At 69.3% G+C, this 12,267-nt stretch overlaps 1 protein-coding gene across 1 annotated transcript in view; it reads right to left on the minus strand.

Moving 5' to 3' along the window:
• The window catches only part of LOC125458318 (protein FAM53A-like), a 142,815-nt gene extending 133,035 nt beyond the window's left edge, over positions 1 to 9,780 (minus strand). Inside the window, exon 1 of the mRNA XM_048543510.2 lies at positions 9,639 to 9,780. The gene's annotated coding sequence lies outside the window, so the exon portion shown is untranslated. The remainder of the gene's footprint in view (positions 1 to 9,638) is intronic.
• Positions 9,781 to 12,267: the final 2,487 nt, after the last annotated feature.

Below are 12,267 nucleotides of genomic sequence, written 5' to 3' on the forward strand. Positions count from 1 at the left end.
GAGAAGGGTACGGGGGGGGTGCGGAAGAGAAGGGTACGGGGGGGGTGCGGAAGAGAAGGGTACGGGGGGGGTGCGGAAGAGAAGGGTACGGGGGGGGTGCGGAAGAGAAGGGTACGGGGGGGGTGCGGAAGAGAAGGGTACGGGGGGGGTGCGGAAGAGAAGGGTACGGGGGGGGTGCGGAAGAGAAGGGTACGGGGGGGGTGCGGAAGAGAAGGGTACGGGGGGGGTGCGGAAGAGAAGGGTACGGGGGGGGTGCGGAAGAGAAGGGTACGGGGGGGGTGCGGAAGAGAAGGGTACGGGGGGGGTGCGGAAGAGAAGGGTACGGGGGGGGTGCGGAAGAGAAGGGTACGGGGGGGGTGCGGAAGAGAAGGGTACGGGGGGGGTGCGGAAGAGAAGGGTACGGGGGGGGGTGCGGAAGAGAAGGGTACGGGGGGGGTGCGGAAGAGAAGGGTACGGGGGGGGTGCGGAAGAGAAGGGTACGGGGGGGGTGCGGAAGAGAAGGGTACGGGGGGGGTGCGGAAGAGAAGGGTACGGGGGGGGTGCGGAAGAGAAGGGTACGGGGGGGGTGCGGAAGAGAAGGGTACGGGGGGGGTGCGGAAGAGAAGGGTACGGGGGGGGTGCGGAAGAGAAGGGTACGGGGGGGGTGCGGAAGAGAAGGGTACGGGGGGGGTGCGGAAGAGAAGGGTACGGGGGGGGTGCGGAAGAGAAGGGTACGGGGGGGGTGCGGAAGAGAAGGGTACGGGGGGGGTGCGGAAGAGAAGGGTACGGGGGGGGTGCGGAAGAGAAGGGTACGGGGGGGGTGCGGAAGAGAAGGGTACGGGGGGGGTGCGGAAGAGAAGGGTACGGGGGGGGGGTGTGGAAGAGAAGGGTACGGGGGGGGGTGTGGAAGAGAAGGGTACGGGGGGGGGTGTGGAAGAGAAGGGTACGGGGGGGGGGGTGTGGAAGAGAAGGGTACGGGGGGGGCGGGGGTGTGGAAAAGAAGGGGGTGGGCGTGGAGGATACCCGCTCGGGGTGGTATAGGGAAGATACGGGAGGAAGGTGCATCGAAAAACGGGCAGAGGCAGTGGGGGTGGGGGAGAAGACGGCAGGAGGGTGGTGTTGGGGCCAGAAAGGAGGTGGGGGGGTCATGCGCTCGCGCCAAGGGGTGCAGCGTGTATGTTGAGTGGGGTGGGGTTCAGGGGAAGGGGGCATACAAGAGGGGTGTGGGGAAGTGCTGGGGTAGTTGGAGTGAGGAGGTGGGGAGGGGAGGTTTGGCGCGTCGGACAAGACAGGTGTGCCGGGTGGGGCTGGGGGTGGGAAACCAAGGCGGGTTTTGCGGGAGGAAAACCAAGGCTCGTTGGAAGGTCAGGGGGCGGTTGGAAGACAAAGTGGGGGTGTAGCGTTGGGGAAAGGGATTGGCTCAGGGAAGGGAGCTATGTTGGGGGAGGGGGACAGAATGGGGAAATGTGGTGGGGGAGATGGAAGTGGTCTGGGTCAGTGGGTGGAGAAGGGCGTTGTTGAGGAGTTGGGTTGGAGGAGGGCAACTGGGAAGGAGCTGTTGGGACGGGGAAGATGTCGGGACAGGGGTTGGGAGGGTGTTGGGGGGCAAGGGGCGGGGCAGGGTGTCCAAAGGGGATGGGGGAATTAACGGGGCGGGGTGGGAAAACGGACGGAATCGTGCGTCGGGGTCCGGCGGAAAAGGGGCCGTGTTACAGTCGGGGGGGGGGGGGGGAACAGGGTAGCGGTGGGGCGGGGTTGTGAGGGAAGGGTCGGAGGGGGGCGTCAGGGTGGGTGAAGGGGGGGGGGGTTGGAGCCGGGGGCTGGGAAAACGAGGTGATGTTGGGGTGGGGGATGCTGGGGTTTGGGAGTAGGGGGGATGGTGGGGGGGAAATGGGGTGGTGTTGGGGTTGGGGGGCTGTCGGAAGGGTGTGGGTAAAGGGACAGAGATGGATGTTGGGGTTGGGGGTGTGGGGGCCGTTGGCGTGGGGTGATGGGGAAGAGTTGGGGTCGGGGTGGTGTTGGAAGGATGTGGGGGAAGGGTCGGGATGGAGAGGGGTGTCGGAAGGGACGGCAAGGAGCATTGGATTAGGGGGAGATGGGAGGATGATGGGGAGTGCAGGGAGACAGGGAGTTCAAGGTTTGTGGGGGGATGGAGGGTGCCGAGGAGTTGGGGAAGGCTTGTCGGGGGATGGGCGAAATAGGTGGTGTTGGTGTGCGGAGGAGACAGGGATGTTGGGGTCAGGGGTGGTGGGAAGGATTGTGGAGAAGATGGGGGAAACAGGGGGTGTTGGCAGGGGGGGGCGAGGGCGAGCGCGGGGGGGGGGGGAAGGGGCGAGGGCGGGAAGGGGCGAGGGCGGGAAGGGGCGAGGGCGGGAAGGGGCGAGGGCGGGAAGGGGCGAGGGCGGGAAGGGGCGAGGGCGGGAAGGGGCGAGGGCGGGAAGGGGCGAGGGCGGGAAGGGCGAGGGCGGGAAGGGGGCGAGGGCGGGAAGGGGCGAGGGCGGGAAGGGGCGAGGGCGGGAAGGGGCGAGGGCGGGAAGGGGCGAGGGCGGGAAGGGGCGAGGGCGGGAAGGGGCGAGGGCGGGAAGGGGCGAGGGCGGGAAGGGGCGAGGGCGGGAAGGGGCGAGGGCGGGAAGGGGCGAGGGCGGGAAGGGGCGAGGGCGGGAAGGGGCGAGGGCGGGAAGGGGCGAGGGCGGGAAGGGGCGAGGGCGGGAAGGGGCGAGGGCGGGAAGGGGCGAGGGCGGGAAGGGGCGAGGGCGGGAAGGGGCGAGGGCGGGAAGGGGCGAGGGCGGGAAGGGGCGAGGGCGGGAAGGGGCGAGGGCGGGAAGGGGCGAGGGCGGGAAGGGGCGAGGGCGGGAAGGGGCGAGGGCGGGAAGGGGCGAGGGCGGGAAGGGGCGAGGGCGGGAAGGGGCGAGGGCGGGAAGGGGCGAGGGCGGGAAGGGGCGAGGGCGGGAAGGGGCGAGGGCGGGAAAGGGGCGAGGGCGGGAAGGGGCGAGGGCGGGAAGGGGCGAGGGCGGGAAGGGGCGAGGGCGGGGAAGGGGCGAGGGCGGGAAGGGGCGAGGGCGGAAGGGGCGAGGGCGGGAAGGGGCGAGGGCGGGAAGGGGCGAGGGCGGGAAGGGGCGAGGGCGGGAAGGGGCGAGGGCGGGAAGGGGCGAGGGCGGGAAGGGGCGAGGGCGGAAGGGGCGAGGGCGGGAAGGGGCGAGGGCGGGAAGGGGCGAGGGCGGGAAGGGGCGAGGGCGGGAAGGGGCGAGGGCGGGAAGGGGCGAGGGCGGGAAGGGGCGAGGGCGGGAAGGGGCGAGGGCGGGAAGGGGCGAGGGCGGGAAGGGGCGAGGGCGGAAGGGGCGAGGGCGGGAAGGGGCGAGGGCGGGAAGGGGCGAGGGCGGGAAGGGGCGAGGGCGGGAAGGGGCGAGGGCGGGAAGGGGCGAGGGCGGGAAGGGGCGAGGGCGGGAAGGGGCGAGGGCGGGAAGGGGCGAGGGCGGGAAGGGGCGAGGGCGGGAAGGGGCGAGGGCGGGAAGGGGCGAGGGCGGGAAGGGGCGAGGGCGGGAAGGGGCGAGGGCGGGAAGGGGCGAGGGCGGGAAGGGGCGAGGGCGGGAAGGGGCGAGGGCGGGAAGGGGCGAGGGCGGGAAGGGGCGAGGGCGGGAAGGGGCGAGGGCGGGAAGGGGCGAGGGGCGGGAAGGGGCGAGGGCGGGAAGGGGCGAGGGCGGGAAGGGGCGAGGGCGGGAAGGGCGAGGGCGGGAAGGGGCGAGGGCGGGAAGGGGCGAGGGCGGGAAGGGGCGAGGGCGGGAAGGGGCGAGGGCGGGAAGGGGCGAGGGCGGGAAGGGGCGAGGGCGGGAAGGGGCGAGGGCGGGAAGGGGCGAGGGCGGGAAGGGCGAGGGCGGGAAGGGGCGAGGGCGGGAAGGGGCGAGGGCGGGAAGGGGCGAGGGCGGGAAGGGGCGAGGGCGGGAAGGGGCGAGGGCGGGAAGGGGCGAGGGCGGGAAGGGGCGAGGGCGGGAAGGGGCGAGGGCGGGAAGGGGCGAGGGCGGGGAGGGCGAGGGCGGGAAGGGGCGAGGGCGGGAAGGGGCGAGGGCGGGAAGGGGCGAGGGCGGGAAGGGGCGAGGGCGGGAAGGGGCGAGGGCGGGAAGGGGCGAGGGCGGGAAGGGGGCGAGGGCGGGAAGGGGCGAGGGCGGGAAGGGGGCGAGGGCGGGAAGGGGCGAGGGCGGGAAGGGGCGAGGGCGGGGAAGGGGCGAGGGCGGGAAGGGGCGGAGGGCGGGAAGGGGCGAGGGCGGGAAGGGGCGAGGGCGGGAAGGGGCGAGGGCGGGAAGGGGCGAGGGCGGGAAGGGGCGAGGGCGGGAAGGGGCGAGGGCGGGAAGGGGCGAGGGCGGGAAGGGGCGAGGGCGGGAAGGGGCGAGGGCGGAAGGGGCGAGGGCGGGAAGGGGCGAGGGCGGGAAGGGGCGAGGGCGGGAAGGGGCGAGGGCGAGGGCGGGAAGGGGCGAGGGCGAGGGCGGGAAGGGGCGAGGGCGAGGGCGGGAAGGGGCGAGGGCGAGGGCGGGAAGGGGCGAGGGCGAGGGCGGGAAGGGGCGAGGGCGAGGGCGGGAAGGGGCGAGGGCGAGGGCGGGAAGGGGCGAGGGCGAGGGCGGGAAGGGGCGAGGGCGAGGGCGGGAAGGGGCGAGGGCGAGGGCGAGGGCGGGAAGGGGCGAGGGCGAGGGCGGGAAGGGGCGAGGGCGAGCGCGGGAAGGGGCGAGGGCGAGGGCGGGAAGGGGCGAGGGCGAGGGCGGGAAGGGGCGAGGGCGAGCGCGGGAAGGGGCGAGGGCGAGCGCGGGAAGGGGCGAGGGCGAGCGCGGGAAGGGGCGAGGGCGAGAAGGGGCGAGCGCGAGCGCGGGGGGGGGGAAGGGGCGAGGGCGAGCGCGAGCGCGGGGGGGGGAAGGGGCGAGGGCGAGCGCGGGGGGGGGGAAGGGGCGAGCGCGGGGGGGGGGGGAAGGGGCGAGGGCGAGCGCGAGCGCGGGGGGGGGGGAAGGGGCGAGGGCGAGCGCGAGCGCGGGGGGGGGGGAAGGGGCGAGGGCGAGCGCGAGGGGGGGGGAAGGGGCGAGGGCGAGCGCGAGCGCGGGGGGGGGAAGGGGCGAGGGCGAGCGCGGGGGGGGGAAGGGGCGAGGGCGAGCGCGGGGGGGGGGAAGGGGTGAGGGCGAGCGCGAGCGCGGTGGGGGGGAAGGGGCGAGCGCGGGGGGGGGAAGGGGCGAGGGCGAGCGCGGGGGGGGGAAGGGGCGAGGGCGAGGGCGGGAAGGGGCGAGGGCGAGGGCGGGAAGGGGCGAGGGCGAGGGCGGGAAGGGGCGAGGGCGAGCGCGGGAAGGGGCGAGGGCGAGCGCGGGAAGGGGCGAGGGCGAGCGCGGGAAGGGGCGAGGGCGAGAAGGGGCGAGCGCGAGCGCGGGGGGGGGGAAGGGGCGAGGGCGAGCGCGAGCGCGGGGGGGGGAAGGGGCGAGGGCGAGCGCGGGGGGGGGGAAGGGGCGAGCGCGGGGGGGGGGGGAAGGGGCGAGGGCGAGCGCGAGCGCGGGGGGGGGGGAAGGGGCGAGGGCGAGCGCGAGCGCGGGGGGGGGGGAAGGGGCGAGGGCGAGCGCGAGGGGGGGGGAAGGGGCGAGGGCGAGCGCGAGCGCGGGGGGGGGGAAGGGGCGAGGGCGAGCGCGGGGGGGGGAAGGGGCGAGGGCGAGCGCGGGGGGGGGGGAAGGGGTGAGGGCGAGCGCGAGCGCGGTGGGGGGGAAGGGGCGAGCGCGGGGGGGGGGAAGGGGCGAGGGCGAGCGCGGGGGGGGGAAGGGGCGAGGGCGAGCGCGGGGGGGGGGGGAAGGGGCGAGGGCGAGCGCGGTGGGGGGGAAGGGGCGAGGGCGAGCGCGGGGGGGGGAAGGGGCGAGGGCGAGCGCGGGGGGGGAAGGGGCGAGGGCGAGCGCGGGGGGGGGAAGGGGCGAGGGCGAGCGCGAGCGCGGGGGGGGGGGAAGGGGCGAGGGCGAGCGCGAGCGCGGGGGGGGGGAAGGGGCGAGGGCGAGCGCGGGGGGGGGAAGGGGCGTGGGCGAGCGCGAGCGCGGCGGGGGGGAAGGGGCGAGGGCGAGCGCGAGCGCGGGGGGGGGAAGGGGCGAGGGCGAGCGCGAGCGCGGGGGGGGGGGAAGGGGCGAGGGCGAGCGCGAGCGCGGGGGGGGGGAAGGGGCGAGGGCGAGGGCGAGCGCGAGCGCGGGGGGGGAAGGGGCGAGGGCGAGCGCGGGGGGGGGGGAAAGGGGCGAGGGCGAGCGCGAGCGCGGGGGGGGGAAGGGGCGAGGGCGAGCGCGGGGGGGGGGAAGGGGCGAGCGCGGGGGGGGGAAGGGGCGAGGGCGAGCGCGGGGGGGGGGAAGGGGCGAGCGCGGGGGGGGGAAGGGGGCGAGGGCGAGCGCGGGGGGGGGAAAGGGGCGAGGGCGAGCGCGAGCGCGGGGGGGGGAAGGGGCGAGCGCGGGGGGGGGAAGGGGCGAGGGCGAGCGCGGGGGGGGGAAGGGGCGAGGGCGAGCGCGGGGGGGGGAAGGGGCGAGGGCGAGCGCGGGGGGGGGGAAGGGGCGAGGGCGAGCGCGGGGGGGGGGAAGGGGCGAGGGCGGGGGGGGAAGGGGCGAGGGCGAGCGCGGGGGGGGGGGAAGGGGCGAGGGCGAGCGCGGGGGGTGGAAGGGGCGAGGGCGAGCGCGGGGGGGGGGAAGGGGCGAGGGCGAGCGCGGGGGGGGGGGAAGGGGCGAGGGCGAGCGCGGGGGGGGGGGAAGGGGCGAGGGCGAGCGCGGGGGGGGGGGAAGGGGCGAGGGCGAGCGCGGGGGGGGGGGAAGGGGCGAGGGCGAGCGCGGGGGGGGGGAAGGGGCGAGGGCGAGCGCGGGGGGGGGAAGGGGCGAGGGCGAGCGCGGGGGGGGGAAGGGGCGAGGGCGAGCGCGGGGGGGGAAGGGGCGAGGGCGAGCGCGGGGGGGGAAGGGGCGAGGGCGAGCGCGGGGGGGGGGAAGGGGCGAGGGCGAGCGCGGGGGGGGGGGGAAGGGCGAGGGCGAGCGCGTGGGGGGGGAAGGGGCGAGGGCGAGGGCGGGAAGGGGCGAGGGCGAGCGCGGGGGGGGAAGGGGCGAGGGCGAGGGCGGGAAGGGGCGAGGGCGAGCGCGGGGGGGGAGAAGGGGCGAGGGCGAGCCCGGCGGGGGAGAAGGGGCGAGGGCGAGCGCGGGGGGGGAGAAGGGGCGAGGGCGAGCGCGGGGGGGGAGAAGGGGCGAGGGCGAGGGCGAGCGCGGGGCGGGGGAGAAGGGGCGAGGGCGAGCGCGGGGGGGGGAAGGGGCGAGGGCGGGGGGGGAAGGGGCGAGGGCGAGCGCGGGGGGGGAAGGGGCGAGGGCGAGAAGGGGCGAGGGCGAGGGCGGGGGGGGGGAGGGGCGAGGGCAAGCGCGGGGGGGGAAGGGGCGAGGGCAAGCGCGGGGGGGGGAAGGGGCGAGGGCAAGCGCGGGGGGGGGAAGGGGCGAGGGCAAGCGCGGGGGGGGGAAGGGGCGAGGGCGAGCGCGGGGGGGGGAAGGGGCGAGGGCGAGCGCGGGGGGGGGAAGGGGCGAGGGCGAGCGCGGGGGGGGGGAAGGGGCGAGGGCGAGCGCGGGGGGGGGAAGGGGCGAGGGCGAGCGCGGGGGGGGGGAAGGGGCGAGGGCGAGCGCGGGGGGGGGGAAGGGGCGAGGGCGAGCGCGGGGGGGAAGGGGCGAGGGCGAGCGCGGGGGGGGGCGAGGGGCGAGGTCGAGCGCGGGGGGGGCGAGGTCGAGCGCGGGGGGGGCGAGGGGCGAGGTCGAGCGCGGGGGGGAAGGGGCGAGGTCGAGCGCGGGGGGGGGCGGGCGCGGGGGGTGGAGGGTGACCGCGGGTGGTGGGCTAGCGTGGGGGGCGTGGAGGGCTAGCGCTGGTGGGGGGTGGGCGAGCGCTGGTGGAGGGGGAGGGCGCGGGTTGGGGGGGGCGGGGAGGGCGAGCGCTGCGGGGGGCGGGCGAGCACGGGTCGGGAGGAGCGGGGGACAGAGGGCGAGTGCGGGTGGGGGGAGGGCGAGCGCAGGTTGGGGGGGGGGTGGGTGGGGGTGGAGGGTGAGCGCGGGTGGTGGGCGAGCGCGGGGGGCGTGGAGGGCTAGCGCAGGTGGGGGGAGGGCGAGCGCTGGTGGAGGGGGAGGGAGGGCGAGCGCGGGTTGGGGAGGGAGGGCGAGCGCGGGTTGGGGAGGGAGGGCGTCGGGGGGACGGGGGGGCGGGTTGGACAGGCGGGTGTTGACGGGAGCGGAGTGGACGGGAGTGTGTCGGGGCGAGCGTCTGGGTGTACGGGGAGGGTGTCGGCGATACGGAGGGTGGTGTCGGGTGTACGGGGGTGTTGGACGGGCGGGTGTTGACGGGAGCCTCTCGGGGGGAGTGTGTGCTGTACGGAGGGGTGGACGGGAGGGTGTCGGGGGGAGTCTGTGGGTGTCCGGTGGGGTACAGGAAGGTGTTAGGGGTACGGGGGGTGGGGGGGGGTGGACGGGAGGGTGGTGTCGGGGTACGGGGGGGGGAAACGGGAGGGTGTCGGGGTACGGGGGGGGGTAAACGGGAGGGTGTCGGGGTACGGGGGGGAAAACGGGAGGGTGTCGGGGTACGGGGGGACGGGGACGGGAGGGTGTCGGGGTACGGGGGGGAAACCGGAGGGTGTCGGGGTACGGGGGGGAAAACGGGAGGGTGTCGGGGTACGGGGGGGAAACCGGAGGGTGTCGGGGTACGGGGGGGAAAACGGGAGGGTGTCGGGGTACGGGGGGGAGAAAACGGGAGGGTGTCGGGGTACGGGGGGGAGAAAACGGGAGGGTGTCGGGGTACGGGGGGGAGAAAACGGGAGGATGTCGGGGTACGGGGGGGAAACGGGAGGATGTCGGGGTACGGGGGGGGGAACGGGAGGGTGTCGGGGTACGGGGGGGAGAAACGGGAGGGTGTCGGGGTACGGGGGGGAGAAACGGGAGGGTGTCGGGGTACGGGGGGGGAGAAACGGGAGGGTGTCGGGGTACGGGGGGGGGAACGGGAGGGTGTCGGGGTACGGGGGGGGAAACGGGAGGGTGTCGGGGTACGGGGGGGGGGAAACGGGAGGGTGTCGGGGTACGGGGGGGGAGAAACGGGAGGGTGTCGGGGTACGGGGGGGGAGAAACGGGAGGGTGTCGGGGTACGGGGGGGGGGAACGGGAGGGTGTCGGGGTACGGGGGGGGTTGTTGGGGTCAGAGGGGATGAGGGAAGTAGGGGTTAGGTCTGTGGTGGGGGTGGGGAGAACAGGGAGGGGGTGGTATGGCAAGGAGTCGGGGGGGGGGGGGGCGTGGTCACCACTAACAAGTGTCTGCCCGCCCCCAGGTCAAACCCTGCCCCACCCTCCTCTCCTCTACAGTCAGGTGATGGAGGGTTTGGTTGGCGGGGGGGAATACACCATTCAGTGTCCCCTCTTCACACCCCCCCCCCCCCATAAACTCCCCACCGCCCGGAAGACTTTTTATATAAAGCAGACAAAACTCTGAGCTGCAGACTCAGGGCGGGCGGGGAAGGGGAGGAGTACCCGGTGCTGGTGGCCGGGGGTGCTGTGGAGAAAGGGAGCAGGAGTGTGTGTGTGTGTTGTCGTTAACAGCCCTCCAACACCTAACACCCCCCGGGGAGATTGCTGATGGGGTTGGGATCTTGCTGCAGCTACAAGCGGACGATGCACCCACCGCCACCATCAGTGTCCGGCTGCTGCTGCGGCTGCTGCTCCTCCGGCGGTGGCTGTGGCGGCCTCGGCAGCAGCGGCCTCCTTCCCTTCTTCCTCCTCCGTCTCCCTGGTAACGCGCTCCACGGCAACTGAGCAACGGGGACCACTCCGCCGCCTTATATAGGCTCCCCGGTTCCTACCACCCGCCGCTGTCCATTGGGGACACAAGGGGTGCCCGGCTCGACCTCCGTCCTCACACGCACATGTAAAACCACCCGATCGACTCAGTCACCCCCTCTCCCGAATTTTCCACGACGATTCACCCCTATCTCGAACGAACTGATTTTTTTTTTCTGTAAAGTCCACCACTAATTATGAAAGTAAACATTCAACCTCCCCCCGGCCTCCCCGACAAGTTGTTAGAAACCACAATGGCGGATGAGGGAAGCTGCTTCCTAGGCGAACAGGAATAGGGAGATTCAATCTATAAACAAAAACATCTGCTGCAGGCTGAAACGCCCCCTTTCAATCGATTTATATGCAGTGAACTTAACAGATGCATAAAATCATTATCTGTAAATATTTGGTTGATTTTAGTAAAATCCTTTCCAAAAGCGATTGTCTGAACTGAACAAGAATCCCCTCCTTTATCCTGCAACTGGCTCAGTCCAAAGGGAAAAGTCAGGCGGATAGAGCCAATCGAAGCCAGTGGTGGATGTATTTATTTATTTAAACAAGCACAAGCGCCCTGAGCGGGATATTAGTTGGTACCCAGATAAGAAAAACTGTTTTGCTTTGTGTTTTGTTCTAAAGAAATGATTTTTCTTGAACGCGCTCTTTTGTAACTGAGATAGGTGATTCCTCCTATATCCCAACTTTCCCTTTTTGAATGGGTCAGTCTGGCTCCTAACCAGAGGCTGCCGGGAGATGTAGTTTCCTGTTGTCAGTTCCCATGCTGCTTCTGCACTGACTGATTCTATTCAATTTTAATCTCACTCATTCATGTTTATGGTTGTTAGTTCTAAAATTTCTCCTTTTCTCATTGCAGCAACGATAAGTCATGTTAACAGATCCAGTCGTGCAAGTTAGAATTAAAAGTAATAATAATGTAAACTTACATTGTAGGATCTCTATTAAAAAAGGGTTTTTTAAAAAATAAAGCCTTTTTTCTTGTTGAGTGTTAAGTGGAAGTAAATTTTGGGGAATACACTAATATAATCCTCAGATACTTGGTTATGTTGCACAAGGAAAGTTAAAGTTTTTGTTGTATTTTTAAACAAATATAGAACAATAATGTAGTCAGTTCTGGACTGGAGCTCCAAGTTAGCCTCTCAGATATCAGAGATAATGGGAACTGCAGATGCTGGAGAATTCCAAGATAATAAAATGTGAGGCTGGATGAACACAGCAGGCCAAGCAGCATCTCAGGAGCACAAAAGCTGACGTTTCGGGCCTAGACCCTCTCTGATGAAGGGTCTAGGCCCGAAACGTCAGCTTTTGTGCTCCTGAGGTGCTGCTTGGCCTGCTGTGTTCATCCAGCCTCACATTTTATTATCTTAGCCTCTCAGATATGTTGAGTTTTTGGAATTTAGACATTAATTCATTAATGAGTATTTCTTTTAGGCAATCTTGTGTTTCTGTGCAGCTTTGATAACAAAAGAATCACATGCTGTATTCATTCGGGGCAATGTTTTTAAAAATATCTTTAAAAGAATGGAAGAGTTGAGAAACTACTTCTAACAAAAGCACTTCTTAAAAAACTGTCTCGTTACCATAAAAAGAATTTAAATCACAGAAGAGAACAGCTGTTTGGCCACATGGTACCAGGCCTTGATTGCCACCCTTAACAATCAGTACTTACTATTGTTTGATGCTGATCGAAATCTAGATTTTGGGGAAAAAAATATCTACTCTCAACTGCTCGAAAGGAAACAAAATAATTTTAGATATTGACTTAAATACAATTTCTACCAAGTATTTGTCAGAGCAAGACTATCAAGCCCAGTCAAAGCCTGGTTTTATTAGCATCATCCAAATGATATCGAATTTCACTGTACTGGGTACTAACATGAGAGAGTACAAGTAAAGCCAACCACAAAAACATAGCAGCAATGCCTGTCCCCTTCTGCCTAACAGGCACTGGATTCAGTGTCTGTAAAAATTTCTCTTTACGTTACAGCGCCATCTGTGGAGAATCCCAAATATATTTGAACCTTTTGGAAACAAGAAACCACACCACTAGGGAAGTTTTTAATATTTGTGATCACGGACTGTTCTGGCTGCCATTTTTATATGTCCACAGGCAGCTTCAGCATTTGGGTATCCAATCCAACTTAGCCAGTGGTGTTGTTTATGTCATTGTCCCCAAGGTCAGGGAAACTCATTCAGCAAAAGTAAAAATTTCAATTTGAAATCCTACACATAGCTATCATCAGACTCAGAACATGCATTGCACAAGGACCTGGTTACAACCTGCTCTTCTTTAAGTATTTACCATGTGTTGGCAATATTGTGCACGTTTCACTGTACTCCTGTTCTTTTGTAACTTAGGTACATGTGACAATAGACCTAATTCTAAGGTAATCTGAGGAAACAAAAATGCTATCTTATCTTCAAAAAGAGGAGTGCAAGGCTGTAGAACTTAAATGCTC

Source organism: Stegostoma tigrinum, chromosome 13 (assembly GCF_030684315.1).
Source record: "Stegostoma tigrinum isolate sSteTig4 chromosome 13, sSteTig4.hap1, whole genome shotgun sequence".
NCBI classification, from domain to species: domain Eukaryota; kingdom Metazoa; phylum Chordata; class Chondrichthyes; order Orectolobiformes; family Stegostomatidae; genus Stegostoma; species Stegostoma tigrinum.